The 16,375-nt window shown below is 38.9% G+C and overlaps 1 protein-coding gene across 2 annotated transcripts in view; it reads right to left on the reverse strand.

Annotated features, from left to right (window-relative positions):
• Nucleotides 1-13,053, reverse strand: part of LOC129533013 (histone-lysine N-methyltransferase SETMAR-like) — a 281,726-nt gene extending 268,673 nt beyond the window's left edge. For both annotated transcript variants that reach the window (XM_063705135.1, XM_063705134.1), the window contains exon 1: nt 12,972-13,053. The gene's annotated coding sequence lies outside the window, so the exon portion shown is untranslated. The remainder of the gene's footprint in view (nt 1-12,971) is intronic.
• Between the last annotated feature and the right edge of the window lie 3,322 nt (nt 13,054-16,375).

Consider the following 16,375-nt stretch of genomic DNA (forward strand, 5'->3'; position numbering starts at 1 on the left):
TAAGGGCTCTAAGCATCTAAGTGCTTCAGAGAATGCAGCATCCGAGAGTTGCTGTCAGGAATGATCCAGCAAGGGGAGGAAATCATAGTTGAGAGGTTCTATAGCCAGAAATAGGTCAGTGCCAGAAAATTTCCATAGAGAAAGGCATAGATGACAAAGATGTGAGTTAAGTAAGTGAGCTGGACTACAAAAGCAGAAGGTATGGACACAGAAGGCAGTTTCTGGAAATAAAGGCAAAGTACAACAGAGAGTTGTCCTATGTGAGATGAGACAAAGATGGACTTCTGATGTGTATGAGGTGCTGCCAGAGATGGCTTAACAGCAGCCATCCTTAATCCAGCTGATGCCTTTCAGCTGGAGTTGAAAAGGTATCCAGTTCAGTTAGCAGTTGAAAAGACAAAGCTAGGAAAACATCAGGAAAAAATATCAGAGTTGGAGTTTGAACATTATGGTTCAATAGAAACTACAGAAGTAGATGGCATTGCTGGAGAGGTAAAAACGGACTTTTAAGGGACAGAGTAGATTTTTTAAAAGGCATTGAATTGGCAAGAGGAGGAGGGAGTAATGTGAACTGTCTTTTGTAAATACATGGGATGTAGGATTGAACTGTTTCCATTATCTAAGCATGCAGAACCGTTCTTTAAACTACCAGTAGATGGTGCCATAGTTTTGGAAAATAATAAAGGTAAACAAAGCCAATAATGTTACATGTAAAAACCTTGTTTTATGTTAACTTAAAAAAAAAAAACATAGGATTTATAAATGTAGATTTAGAAAAGGAAAGACTTTGTTTCTTCTAAAGGCATTTAGAAAAATGCCTCCCGCAAGACCAGAGACAGGCACTTCACAGGAGGAGTGCTTGGAGTGGGAGCTTTATGCTGGACAGGTTGGCTAAACATACATATTCAACAGGTACAAGAGGAGCTATGAATATTCATGAGGGTGGTCCTGACACATATTGGATGTTACATGTTTATTGAACAAACATGCATGTAACATGACCCATGTTTACTTTGGGGTGGAGACTTAACATTTAAATGTATTTACAATTAGGCCCTATAAATCAAAAGTTTCTTTCAGGGCAGGAAGGCATACAAGTGCACAATATCTGTAAACCGCCCAGAACCAGTCCATGGTCCATGATCTTCTGATCAGGAGAAAGTTATTGAAATCAGTCTCTTGTCCAATCAAAGCTATAGCTATGGCTGGTGGAACAGGGAGTGGGTGGAACAGGGAGTGGGGGTCAGAATCTGGTAGAGGTGCAAATTGTTTTAATATTGCTTATCTCGAAGCCAGTGCTTGTTTAGCTGATAGAGAAAAAGAAAAACCTAGTTTATTACTTAAGTGTAGGGGGTGCGTGAATTAATCCTTGCCTGGCATGGCCTTAGGTCCTGTTTGTATCATGGTGTAATATGGTATCTTACTGCCATGAAGAGTTTGTTCTGTCAGTCTTATGATCTCTATTTTAACATTAATGCTGATCAGTTGTTCTGTCTAAACCATAAAAGAGAAAGGGTTTAATGAGATGTGTCTGACCTCCCATTCCATCATGGCTGGGAACTCAGTTTTAAGGTTTTCCTGGAGTTCTCTTGGGCACAGTGGGTGTTTGTTCAGTTGGTGGGGGAGGGGGGTAGGATTTTATTTTAAGTTTATATTAAAAATAAATAAATAAATAAAACTTATGATAAGGAATGACTAAAGCCAAATAAAGATACCATATCAATACCTGAAGGCTTATTTATTGTTCAAGACTCATATTCTCAGAACTTTATACTCCACTTTAGTTTTAATTTGTGACCAATAAATTGCATAATGTGGGGATGGTTCACATGATCATCAAAACCACAAACAACATAAAAACTTTGAAGAATATGGAATATGGCTGTCAGTTTTAAAATGTTCACTTGCTATAAAGAAGCTAGCCACTTTCATAGTGCTATGACTATCATGAGTTCCAAGCACTTTTGCCTTCAGAGCCCCTTCCTTCATTGAAAAGAATACACATACACACACACACACACACACAATTATATTTTGTGACTGCTTTGGTATATACCCCAGGCTGGATTAATTATTAAATATTACCATTATATCTTTCCTTCTGAATTAGAAATAAAATTCATATATTTTTGTGGGCCCCTAAAAATATTGTGAGCACTATACACTTTGTACAGTAATTAAGTCCATACAATGGATGTCTAGCTACCATAAAAATGAAACTTAAATAGAAAGTAAAAATAAATAGAAAATAAAACTAGAGGGAGACAATGACTTTGAGGGCAAGTTGTCCATGGCAAAATTGAAATTCTTTGGAAGTTTTATGTGCTATCTTAAAATCATATCCAAATATTACAAAAGATGTATTTTAAATTGCTTATCAGGCAAAAAGAAGAAAAACAAAATTTCTTACCTGATTCATTGGTTAATGGATAAGGTAATATTGCAGAGTTGCCTTGTCCCTGAAAATTATTATCCAAAACTTACTGCTGAAAGCAGCAGAATTAAGTATGTCATGAGATATTGATCAAGTACAGTTCCAACAGGAAGAAGAACCGATTTATGGAAAAGAATATTTTTATTTTGAGAGTTCTAAGATTCTTTTTTGTAAAGAGGGGAAGGATGGAAGCAGAAGAGAGCTGCTATTATTTTTCTTAGTTTCTAATTTGGAAAAAGGAAGTGTATGACTGCAACATTTGAGAGTCTAAAATTTTAAGAAAGGGCCTACATAGTACAATAATAGCAATTTTAAATATAATCCAAAATCAAGAGTCAGAGAGTTGGAGAGTAGGAGGGGCTGGTAATAGGGATTCCTGGAGAAGCAAAGACAGAAATTCTAGGGCATTCTGAGAGATATAAAGTGAGATGAAGCAGCTTTGGGTGTCTGCAGGCCAGGAATCATGGTCAAGGATCAAAACTCAGGAATACGGGCCACCCTCCTACTGGGTGATGACTTTAAACACCATCCTTGCTGTGGAAATTGTTTAAATTTAACCTATATCCTGTGATTTTTGCTCAACTTCAAGTATTGATGGAGAATGTTTTAGCTTTTAATTTGTCCTTAATCTTTTACATATTAAAATAGTACTTCATCTAAAGCTTCATGTTATCAAACAAAAGAGTTCTTTATTCAAATTGTAATGGCAAAATTTGCCTTTTTAAAACTCTGATTTTCTTTCAATGTTCATACTTTATAAAGATAACGTGGGGGGATGTTCATTTACCTAGTTGATTTACACCATAATGTCTATTTTTGCCAAAGAGTTTGTTTCCCCTCTTTACCCCATGAGAGACGGAGGAGTTGGGGTAGGTTGGGGATAGGATGTTCAATGAGCACTTTGCACAGGGAAGACAAGCAATATAGAATTTTTATGGACCTCCAAACAATCCTGACCTTTGGCAGTTCCACTCTGACATGAATAAGTGTAAGGCAAGTCATATAGCATTTAACATTTGCCTTCCATTCTATCTATCAAGTTTGCACTACATCCACCATGAAGAGTGAATTCCCTGATGGGCAGCCATTAAGAGAGGCAGTACAGAGTTTAGAATCAAATTGCCTGGGTTCAGATCTGGTCACTGCTACTTAATGGCTATATAATCTTAGGCAAGTGAGTTAGCTTCTCTAAGCCTCAGTGTCATTATCCATAAAATGGAGACAATGACAACATCTACATTATAAATAATAATGAGGATTAAATGAGATAATCCATAAATAAGCTCATAGCACTTGGCACAGAATAAAAGTTCTAAATTAGGTATTGGCCGTATTATTTGCTATTCCAAGAAACAGCACTCAGAATACGTCTGTTAAGGATGGCTGAGGCTCTGTGTGTTACTCAGAAAAGAGCTGGGGGCAGAGGAGCAACCCCAAGGCCTCTGCCAAAAGCAACTTGAAAGTTAAACTCGTGTTTTTGTCCAATGGCATTGAACAAGAAATAAAAGGTCAACCGCCATTTCCTCTGGAATCTGGCTTGTGATGTGACATCCGGGAATTGGCCCAGCTCGTGGGTAGAGACAAACAAATCTTCCTCCCTACAAGCTTACATACCTAGCTTTATTCTAACCTTCATCTCTACATAATCCCCATTCCTCAAAAGTTTATAAAATAATTGCCTTGTGCAAATTAGCATTGTTCAGGTGCAATCCTAAATAACACTGTAGCATATTTCTATTTCTACTATTGGTTTTTGTGACAATGATAAAGACATGCTATTTCCTGAAACAATAAGTGACCCTTTGATTTTAAAATTTGGCCCTTTTTTTTTTTCCTTTTACAGACCACTTCTTATTTCATAGTGCATTACTATATTATTATTTACAAAACATTCTTTTGTAAATAATACAAAATTATTCTGGAGTGCAGCGGCACGATCTCGGCTCACTGCAAGCTCTGCCTCCCGGGTTCATGCCATTCTCCTGCCTCAGCCTCCCAAGTAGCTGGGACTACAGGCGCCCGCCACCACACCCGGCTAATTTTTTTTTTTTTTTTTTTTTTGATATTTTTAGTAGAGACAGGGTTTCACGTGTGAGCCAGGATGGTGTCGATCTCCTGACCTCATGATCCGCCCGCCTCGGCCTCCCAAAGTGCTGGGATTACAGGTGTGAGCCACCGTGCCCGGCCTACAAAACATTCTTAATCAATATTTGTTTGATTCAAAATCCTGTGAAGAATAAATTTAAGGCTCCCATAATTTCAGTCCTACATGTATTCCACTGTACATAATTTGTTTCAAAAAAAATGGAAAAATCCCCATCCCCACAAGCTCATCACTCTTTCTAAGTGAGAATGGGTCATTTCTTCTGTATCCTTAAAGCAGTTCAGAGACGAAAAATCAAGGAGCATAGGAAATGAAGCCTGTCCCACAATTAGGATCCAGTTCATACTCACTGGGACTACTTGGAGAATTTTCTGAAATACTTTGTCTCAAGCTTCACTTCTATCCCTTCATTTCTGCTGCACACCACCTAAATTGAAGTTGCCTAGATATTCATTCTGTAAATTATTCATTCTCTCTCTCTCAGTATGAGTAGCCTGGCAATGCCAGACAAAAAGAAAAAAAAAGCCTTCAGAAATACTATGAATGTTTTAGTACAATCAAGCAAGCACTTTGATTTATTCATTGATTCAAAAAAGATTCATTAAGTAACCTCTATCTTTCAGGCATTGTGCTAGATATTGCTTATATAGTGATTAATAGGACAGAAGTAGTCCTACCTTTGTGAGGCTTACCACTTAGTGAAAGAATAAGACATGAGAAAAACAAACACACACACACACATATATAATTACAGATTACAGTGATAAAAAAAGAAAAGAGAGACATCTATGATTATAACAAGGAAGCACCCAATTCATGCTGTGGGATCAGAGACAACTTCTCTAAAATAGGATATGTAATTTAAGGCCTAAGGGATGTACAGGAGTTAGCTAGGTGAAGATGTGGGGGAAGTTATTCTAAGCAGAACATATGCAGTGTTCCTAGAACAACAAAGAGCTTGGCGCATTAAGAAATTGAGAAAGTCCAATGTGGTGGAGCTTAGTGAGCAGTGGGGGGAAGATCATCTAAGATGGACTCAGCATCATATAACTTCTCTGGAGTTTTGTTAAAAATCCAGAATGTCTAACTCAAAAAAGCATTTTGCAATATATTATAATTTACAATGGAAATTTGAATTTCAAGTTCCAAGCAAAATTATACAAATAAGGATCTTCTTGGCATCAACCTGGCATCTTCCACAGTCTCCCACATACCACTCCCCTACACCCTGTCCCTGCTAAATAACGGGTACGTCTTTTAATGAAATTTTTCAAGTGGTCTAAACTTGGTAGAATGCTAACATGAAACCATTTTTTTCTCCTTTTAACCATGCTCTATACAATCTCTCTTTCCTATTTTTTAATATCCTGAGCAGATTGCATAGGCTGGGGGTTACTTTCAGTTATTAATTTCTAGCCTAGTCTAATCAAATTTTTAAAACTTCAATCTTGATCCAATTTTATGTTGTTGTTTTTTTTCCTCCAAGCACCAACCAAATTTGGCTTCAGTGATTTGGGAGAAAGGCAAAATTTGCTCATTCACTCCTCCTCGCCTGGGTTTCTTTATTCTTCAGTGTATTGGTGAGAGAGAGATGGGGCCCAAGTTCTCTAGTTTGACATAACAGACTCTTCACAGTCTAGCCCTTGCCAAGCAGAATTCGAGTATCATGGAGAAGCAGAGCATGTTTTCCCCAGTCAGGCCTAAGCTGGAACACAAGAGAAGCCTAAATTAGATAAGAATCCTAAATTATGATATTATCCTTGATTGGGATTTTTATTGGCTAAAACAAGGCCTCCTTGTGATTGAAGGAATCAGAATGCTATTATACCTGCCAAATATTTCATCCAGGAAAGGAAGAGTCAATCCAAAAGCAGGTTTAAAAGGAAAGAATAGAAAATAATTCTCTCACTACACAGTCCAGCTTGTTTGATAAAATTGCTGCACAAGTTATAATGTGTTTTGAAGCAGATATAAAAAAAGAGCTATAAAGTCAACAGAGAGCTGAAATTACATAGAAAGTGAAAGCCATCTGTTGACTATATCAAGTCTAGTTAAAATCCCTAGTCTGCTCAGGGCTTGTATGAAATAAATAAATTAGGTAGTACAATTATCTGGACAAGTCATGAGACCCTCCCCCAACAAAAAAATGTGTCACACTTATTCCTCTTTATTTTATACTTTTCTGTTAAAAACTTAACAGAGTTATAATTTTTTTTTTACTTTTTGCTTTTGTAATTTCTAAAAGCCTCAGCAGATCCTGGAGAGTATGAGATTAACTTTAAAAGCAAAAGTTATTCTATGTTATGGAAAGACACACATGACCAGTATATGAAGTGGTCGTGTCCAGTAAGCCCAACTAAGCTCTACAAGCCTTATTTTTTCTATGTACTGTCTGTTTTCTATTGCTTCCCGAAAGCAAGACAAGCAAACTTGTCTATCTTTTAGAAGGTCCTTTACAATACATTTTATAATTTAAATCTCCTTCATTTTTAGAAAAAAAAATGTACATTTTTTTTTTGAGATAGTGTCTCACTCTGTCACCCAGGCTAGAGTGCAGTAGTGTAATCATGGGTCACTGTAGCCTCAACTTCCCAGGTTCAAATGATCCTCCTACCTCAGACTCCCAAGTAGCTGGGACCACAGGCATGCACCACCACACCCGGACGGTTTTTTTGTTTTTCCTTTACGTTTTTGTAGAGACAGGGTCTTGCTATGTTGCCCAGGCTGGTCTTGAACTCCTTGGCTCAAGTGATCCTCTCACCTCGGCCTGCCAAGTCCTGGGATTACAGGTGTGAACTACTGCAGCCAGCCTAAATCCCCTCTAAAGAGATATATGTTCTTTTTTTCATGGTCAGAAATTCTCTTATCAAGAGAGATATAAGACCTATATCCCCTCCTCAAAATCTGGGTGGGTTTGTGACTCACCTTTAACCAACAGAAAGCAGCACAAGTGGCATTTCATGACTTCCCAGTATAGGTCAGAAAAGACAATGCAGCTTCCGTTTTATATATTGAGACACTCACTTTTGGAGCCCTGGCTCCCCTGAGGTTGCCATACTTTGAGGAAGCCCAGGCAACAATAAGAGGCCATTTGTAAGTATTTCAACTGACACTTCTACTAATGTCCTAGCTGACAAATAACATTAACCACCACATAAGTGAGTGAAGATACCTCCAGATGATTCCAGCACCCAGCCCTTGAGTCACCCCCAGGCCTCAGATCTCCTCAACTGAGACCCCAGACTATGAGCAGAGATGAGCCAGTTGAACTAGGCCTTGTCCAAATTCCTGATCCACAGAATCCATGGGCACAATAAAATATTTATTATAAGCTGCTAATTCTAAGACAATAGAAATTTTGCAAAATATTGACTGGCCTGGCTAATTTCTAGAATTCATAAGCTCTACCAGTCTCTTTATCCAACAGGTCAAATTTTCCCATATATGTCTATTATGGATTGAATTGTGTGCCTCCCCAAATTCATATAAAGTCCTAACCCCCAGTACTCCAAAATGTGACCTTATTTGGTGATAAGGTCTTTTTTTTTTTTTTTTTCCCGAGATGGAATTTCACTCTTGTTGCCTAGGCTGGAGTGCAATGGTGCTATCTTGGCTCACTGCAACCTCCACCCCCCGGGTTCAAGTGATTCTCCTGACTCAGCCTCCCAAGTAGTTGGGCTTATAGGCATGCACCACCACCACACCTGGCTTATTTTTTATTTTTAGTACAGACGGGGTTTCACTATGTTGATAAGGCTGGTCTCAAACTCCTGACCTCAGCTGATCCACCTACCTTGGCCTCCCAAAGTGCTGGGATTACAGGTGTGACCCACCATGCCCAGCCTTGGAGATAAAGTCTTTACAGAGGTAATAAGTCAAAATGAGTTCATTAGGGTGGTCCATAATCCAATATAACTGGTATCCTTATAAAAGGGAGAAATTTGCAAACAGAATGCCATTGACCATCAAGATAGCCATCTACAAGCCAAGAAAAGTCCTGGACAGTTCCTTCACTGACAGCCCTCAGAAGGAACCAACCCTGCCAACACCTTAACTTTGGACTTATTGCCTTCAGAACCCTGATGCAATAAATTTACATATTTAAGCAACCACTTTGTGGTACTTTGTTTCAGCATCCCAAGAAAACTAATTTAGCATCCAAGCTAGGGCCAGCAGGCAGGGAGGAGTCTCAGGGGCCAGAAACAGATGGAATTTAGAAGCAAGCAAATATTATAGAGTCTCATTATCTATTGTTGGAACTAGACCAATGTGTGACTATCATCTATAGTACAGTTGCAACAAGCGGTCTGCTAACTGCTTATTCCTGCTATAGTCGGGATCTTACTAAAGCAGCGATTCTGTCCTTAACCAGTTCTGTTAGCAACTCAATTAGTAAGTCAAAATCATGTTTCGGATCAAACACACTGGGCTTAATCTACTTCACATAGGATGGTCACTTATATATTCTCAAATAGCTGTCTGCCTCTCCTGAGTATTTAGCAAAAGAAACATGCTCAGGCTCTTGCAAACATTCCTTAAATTATGTTACCCTATGTCCTTTCAGCACCATGCTTATTCTTTTCTGAATTTGAGTCCATTTATGCCAAAACAAGAAATAAATTTCCTATAATAAAAACTGTCTAGGCCAAGCATGTGACTCACGCCTGTAATCCCAGCATTATGGGAGGCCGAAGTGCATGGATCATCTGAGGTCAGGAGTTCGAGACCAGCCTGACCAATATGGTGAAACCCCATCTCTACTAAAAATACAAAACTTAGCCAGGCATGGTGGTGCGTACCTGTAGTCCCAGCTACTGGGGAGGCTGAGGCACAAGAATTGCTGGAACCTGGGAGGGGGAGCTTGCAGTGAGCCAAGATCGTGCAACTATACTCCAGCCTGGTCGACAGAGTGAGACTTCATCTCAAAAAAAAAAAAAACAAAAAAACTGTCTAGCACTACCATTGGCTGCTTTCTAAGATGGTGAGTTTACTCTTACTGAAAAGAGTTTTGAAGACTCATTCAAGGATGTTATAGAGAAATTACTAAATCAAAGAAGAAATTACGCTGGTTGTCCCTAAAGACACCTTTCCGTTACATGATCTTATAAAAATGTAGACACCTGAGACTCAGTTATATTCTCTCATGAACTGCATAATAAACGAAGGACAAAAGGGGCACACAATGAAAACTTTAATAATGGTATATTTTAGTAAGCCTTCACAGAAGAAGAAACCTGCAGAAAAAAAAAAATAAGAGCATTCTGAATAAGACACAAGCTAGTTGTTTATCATAGCATCTCACTTACCTTCCACTTAGATAAGCTAGGTCTTTACTTAATCCTATGGCCACAGATGCTCATGAAAATATTTCTAAAAAAGTGTTTTATGAAATTAGATGTACCTGCCTGATGCTTTATATCAATATTGAAATAAGAAAGCTCATAGGAAGATTTCTTTCATATGGTTAGCCTTATGACATTTTCACACAAACCTGTCTACAGGTCAATCTGAAATATGGTTCCTTTTATTATAACCTATTCGAACAAAGATTTTATCCTTGAATAAATAATAAAAAGGTCAAAAGAAGGTTTTCTGTGCCTGACCCAATGCGCAACTAGGTTGCATTTCCCAGCTGTCCATCTTCCTGCTATTTTCTTTGGCAATGCTGCTGAGCAAGAAAACTTGGCTACAGACTGGGAATTCCTAAGACTCTCATATATAGGGAACATCTACAAATTAGTAAGAAAAAAATCAGACACCCCAGTAGAAAAATGGACAAATCTCCATGTGAGGACACAAAGAAAGCACCATCTATGAGAAACAGGCCCTCTCCAGACACCAAATCTGCCGGCACCTTGATCTTAGACTTTCTAGCCTCCAGAACTGTGAGTCATACTTTTCTATTGTTTATAAATTACACAGTCCAACGTATTCTGTTATAGCAGCCCAAAGGGACTAAGACAATTGGTAAGAGCTAATACCTGGAAACTACATATGCCGGTTTTCTAGTTACTGTTTCTCAGCTCCAAAACTGTCATTCTGTACTCTGCTTTGTAAGGTCGAGGCTGGAATTCTGCAACCATATTTCTACTTTGCCAGACAAATCTATGTTAGGTTCTACCAAGGGAGGTGCTAAAGAGAGACTGGAAGGGTTGCAGAGGGAGAAGGAACTAGATTCCTTCCTGTTTTGCTTTCTGTTTCTGTCAGCATCATTACAACAATGGTTCTTCACTCCGGCATTGGCAATTGGTTGTGGTGTTCAGTTTTTCCCACACTCTCAGAGCCAGTCTCCTCATCCCACTCAGAGGAATCTGTACCATCTGGGATCCTCAGGGACCCCTTTTACAAGGTCCCAAGGCATCAGCACCCCCTGAACCACAACCCCTCTTCAGAGATCTTGATTCCATCTCCACAGAACTTCTCCTCTAAACTTCTAGGTTCTAATGATCTTTTCCCCTTTGTCCACAAGCCTTACAGGTGCTTCCTGCAGTTATTGTCTTTGTATTATCTTAGTGTTTCCTTTTCCCTTTTCAGTCCTCCAACACCTATTTAACCAATTCTTTATATTAAATTTTTTCTTTAAAATAATTGGTACGTTTATAGTCCATCAACAGTAGAATAAAGTATAAAATATTCTCAATGTGGAATAATATATAAAAATGAGAATAAGTGATCTACTATGCCTGATGATATGGATAACTCTCATAAACAATGATGAGCGAAAAGAAGCCAAACACAAAAACAGTATATAATGTATGATTTTCTTAATATAAAATATAAAAACAGGTAAAACTGATGTACAATGTTTAGAAGTCAAGACAGTTACTCTTGTTGGGGAAGGTGGGAGGGTTGGTTAGTGGCTTCAGTGCTCAGGAGGGCTTCCGCAATGCTGATAATATTCTGTGTCCTGGTCTGGATTTCATGACACAGAAGTGTTCAGTTTGTGAAAATTCATTCAGTTTTGCAAGTATAATTTGATTGATTTTCTGTTTATCATACTACCAAAAAATATTTAAACAATAATGCAGCAGCTATAAGTTGTAAACTAATGTTTGCAGTCAAACTGGATATTGACAGTAACTTTACATCATAAAAACATTTTTATAAATTCAAAAAAGTGAAAGAATCATGAGTAATTTATATTTTAAAAAATTAAAATGGTTTAAAAATAAAATATTATACAAAAATAAGCACAGTACTTTCTCTTAGCACTCTTTTACTTAGTGCATCACATTTGTTTTTACACTCATGTCATTTCTTTTATAAACTATAATGTGCCAACTAAAACATGTCAAACCTGTAGTGCACCCAAGCTAGTTTTATCACCACAGTTTTATAAGGATATGAGAAAACTGGAGATAATTTAAGAAATAAATCATAAATTTATTCTTGAAAACCTGTCAACACTTTGGTTCTTGATTCCTATCTTCCCTTTCAGAATATAGGCCCTAATATCTACTAAAAATCTACAGTATGCTTTTTATCCACTTTAATTTTAGCTTTTAATATTCTTTTCCAATACTCCACCTGCTTAACTGTACTCGGTACTTCTTCAGTCTCCCAGATGCATTCACTCTATTGTACTGGACTGTTTTGAGATTTGTTTGTTTTTGTGTTTTCCTATGGCAATTCATTCTGGATACCATAATATCATTGCAGGCCAGATTTTCCCACAGCGTTTCCATACTGGACTGAACTGTTTTTGTGGGCTTTTTGTTGTTTGTTTGTTTGTTTGTTTTCTGTGGCAATTCCTCCTGGATACCATGATCTGATTGCAGGCCAGATTTTCCCACAGCATTTCCTGAAGGGTCATCCATTCAGTACCTTCCCTATGACCATTTCCAAGTCCTGGCCCTTCCTGATCTTCCAGGTCCTGCCCTCTCATGTGATTTAAAAAAAAAAACAAAAAACAAAAAAAACTTCCAGAATAGAATGTTCACAAATTGAACACACCTGTAAAATAGGAAGCCAGATCAAGATACAGAATATTACCAGTGCACATGATGGGGTAGTTCACACAAAGACTTCATGAGAATCTATGAAAATTATTTATTCATTCAATAGATATTTACAGTGTGTCCACAATACCAGTCACTCTTCCAGGCCCTAATGCTACCCTGGAAATTCATGAGACCAAATTTTCAGTTCTGACTCTGCTACTTTCTAACTATTTTATCTTGAATACATTACCTAACCTTTCTGAGCATCAATTTCTTTATACATAAAAATGCAGTAAAACATTTTTAAAATGTCATAATCACCAAAGGAAAATCAAAAAAGCATTATGGAGAAAATACAGGTTGTGGTGGGAAAGGCACAGACAATTCTAGTTAGCACAGTTAATTGAACATTGTATTAGCCTGTTCTCATGCTGCTATAAATAACTTCCTGAGACTGGGTAATTTATAAAGAAAAGAGGTTTAACTGACTCACAGTTCTGCATGGCTGGGGAGGCCTCAGGAAACCTACAATCATGGTGGAACGCACGTCTTCAGAGGGTGGCAGCAGAATGAGTGCCGGCAGGGGAAATGCCAGACACTTATAAAACCATCAAATCTCGTGAGAACTCACTCACTATCACGAGAACAGCACAGGGGAAACCACCCCCATGATTCAATTACATCCCGCCAGGTCCCTCCCATGACATGTGGGGATTATTACAATTCAAGGTGAGATTTGGTGGGGACACAGCCAAACCAGATCGAACATCTATTTCTTCTGTTTTCACAAATCCCACAAAAATGGAGAAAAAAGGAGAAGGGTTAAAAGGCGGTAAAGTACATGAAAAAAGATAAATGGACAATAGCAGGTGAGAAATATCTCAACAAATTTAGTGGAAAAGAAGATGGAGCAGAAGTAATTAATTTAGCAGTGTAACCTCAGGGTCCACAGAGGGAGAAACTAGTAAAGCTAGCCAATGTGTTATCTGGAGGCTTGGGGCTAGAACAGCAGAGTTCCTATGGGAAGCAGGGGTGAGGCTCAAGCTGAAATCAGGGCCTAGTTGAAAGACTGTACAGTCTGTTTGTTTATGAAGCAGCTGGAAGTCTAGGTCCCTTTCCCACTTCACCTCACCCATCAAGGACCAGAAATTCACTCAGAGAAACCCTGAACTCCTCAAACCAAACATAGTGTGGCAGATGGAAGACTGAAAATAGGGAGTGGGGGATTAAGTGAAAATCTGGATGCTGAAACTAAGACTTTCAGCTGCTTTTTTCTACTCTACATTCAGAACAATAGCAGCCAGACTTACACACCGACTCTGTCACATTTGCCCCTCCATCCCCAATTCATATTTAAATATATTGAAAGGATTCTTGAGAAGCGTGTGACAGAGATATCGTAAGATCTGGAAAATCAGCAAGAAGATCTTAGCAAACTCGGCAAATGAAAAGGGAGAATTATTAACTGCAGGGAAAAGTATTATATGAGAAAGAGGTGTGGTGTAGTGCACAACACGGCTAAACATTGCGTAACATTTGCACAGTCATGATAATGTAAACACTGAGTATTGGTTTAGCCAAAAATGCTAATGTAACTACATCAGGGGATAGGGGAAGGAAACTGATGGAACACAGGAGTTTTCTAGGTATTATTGTTTGGCCTTCAACATACATTAGCACACTTTCCACGTACCCCCTTAATTACAAAGGCTGGGAAGCTAAAAATGACCACATTTCCCAAAAGGTCCTGCAGCTACAGTTCTGGACGCAATTTAAGTTCTCTCATAAGATGCACTCATTTGAGATTTGGAAGGCAGAAGTGAGGCAAAGGCCATTTCCTTGTGACTGAGGCAGCTGGTAAACAAGATTAGACAGATAAGAATGTTTGCAGTAGGCCGGGCACAGTGGCTCACGCCTGTAATCCCAGCACTTTGAGAGGCCGAGGCAGGTGGATCACCTGAGCTCAGGAGTTTGAGACCAGCTTGTCTAACATGATGAAACCCCGTCTCTACTACTAAAAATACAAAATTAGCCAGTCATGGTGGTAGGTGCCTGTAATCCCATCTACTCAGGAGGCTGAAGCAGGAGAATCGCTTGAACCCAGGAGGCGGAGGTTGCAGTGAGCTGAGATATCATCATTGCACTCCATTCTGGGTGGCAGAGCAAGATGCTGTCTTTAAAAAAAAAAGAAGAAGAAGAAGAAGAAGAATGTTTGCAATAGGCAGACTTCACATCCTAATGTGTCTTCATGGATGTGGGGCATTAGCAGAGGTGACAACAGCAGCCACCTGAACTCTGTATCAACCCTACTCTACATGGTATGCCACTGAACCCAATAGTCCTGCAACAGCCTTTGCCTCCCACTCAGTTTTTCCCTGCCCCATCCCCTACTCCCAACAATTTGGTAATCACTGCACTGAATTGGTAATTCCCTGTACTGAATTACTAGAATGGTTGCATTTCCCCAAATTAAACACACACTAATACAGGGGGAAAAAAACTAAGTCCCAAATGACAAATTGAGAAGTTGCAATATGAGGACATTATTTAGAAATCTAGAATTTCAGGAAAATTAGCTAGCAGAGTGGGGGTGATAAACCTTGGAGAGCAGGTCTGGGAATAGATAGAAGTTAAAGTAACTTATAAATTATACCGCAGATATCCTAAAAGCATAACTTGAATCTGACTTCATCAATATAATCTTATTGCTGTAAGATTAAGAATAATATCACCAGAGTGTAGTTTGAAACACACATACATATGCCAATTCTCTTCTTCAAAAGTTCTTCTTGGGCCTTGCATGGGGACTCACAACTGTAGTCTCAACACTTTAGGAGGCTAAGGCAGGAGGATCCTTTTAGCCCAGCAGTTCAAGATCAGCCTGGGCAACATAGGGAGACCCCCATCTCTACAAAACACAAAAAAATTAGCCAGGCATGGTGGTGTGCACCTGTGGTCTCAGCTAGTTGGTAGGCTGAGGTGGGAGGATCTCTTGAGCCCTAGAGTTTAGTCTGCAGTGGGCTGTGATTGCACCACTATACTCCAGCCTGGGCAACAGAGCAAGACCCTATCTCAAAAAAAAAAGAAAAGTTTTTCTTGTGTCAGGTTTATAGTATTAGTATAGCCTAAGGAAGAAGTATATTCAAGCCTTTCATTGAATTCCAAAAAAATAATCAGTATATATTAATACAAACAGAATATTTTGATGCTTTCTTTTAAACCCATATATTCAGGCAATCTAACTCTGTCCCAGATTTCTAAGAAGTATCAGGAAGCCTAAGTCTCTGTGATTACTTTTGGCTCCGCTTCTGCTAATGACCATTTAGCATTTGCTAACTCTCGTCAGCCTGAATAGATTCACACAAGGAGCTCATCTCCTGTTCTTGCATTCTCCATCTACCTCTTAACCACAATGGGAAAGACTGATGCACATCCTTTTACACAAGCTTTCCAGAGAAGCTGACTTTGCTGAAGTTTGGGGACGATGGAGAGAATTTACTTCAGAGAAACAGAAATATCTATAAAATAACATTTTAATTTGCTGTTTCTACAAAGTGTTGTAATCATTTCTGTAACTTGGCCGACAAACTCCTGCCCTGCTGTTCAGGTGTCTAGCTGTTCTGCCTCCTGGGCTCCATCTCTCATAGAATAAAAAAGTCATATTTTCTTTTTCTTTTCTTTTTTTTTTTTTTTTTTTTTGAGATGGCGTCTGGCTCTGTCACCCAGGCTGGAGTGCAGTGGCATGATCTTGGCTCACTGCAACCTCTGCCTCCCAGGTTCAAGCAATTCTCTTGCCTCAGCCTCCTGAGTACCTGGGACTACAGGCACCTGCTACCACGCCCGGCTAATTTTTGTATTTTTAGTAGAGATGGGGTTTCACCATGTTGGCCAGGCTAG

This window comes from Gorilla gorilla, chromosome 3 (genome assembly GCF_029281585.2).
Source record: "Gorilla gorilla gorilla isolate KB3781 chromosome 3, NHGRI_mGorGor1-v2.1_pri, whole genome shotgun sequence".
Lineage (NCBI taxonomy): Eukaryota > Metazoa > Chordata > Mammalia > Primates > Hominidae > Gorilla > Gorilla gorilla.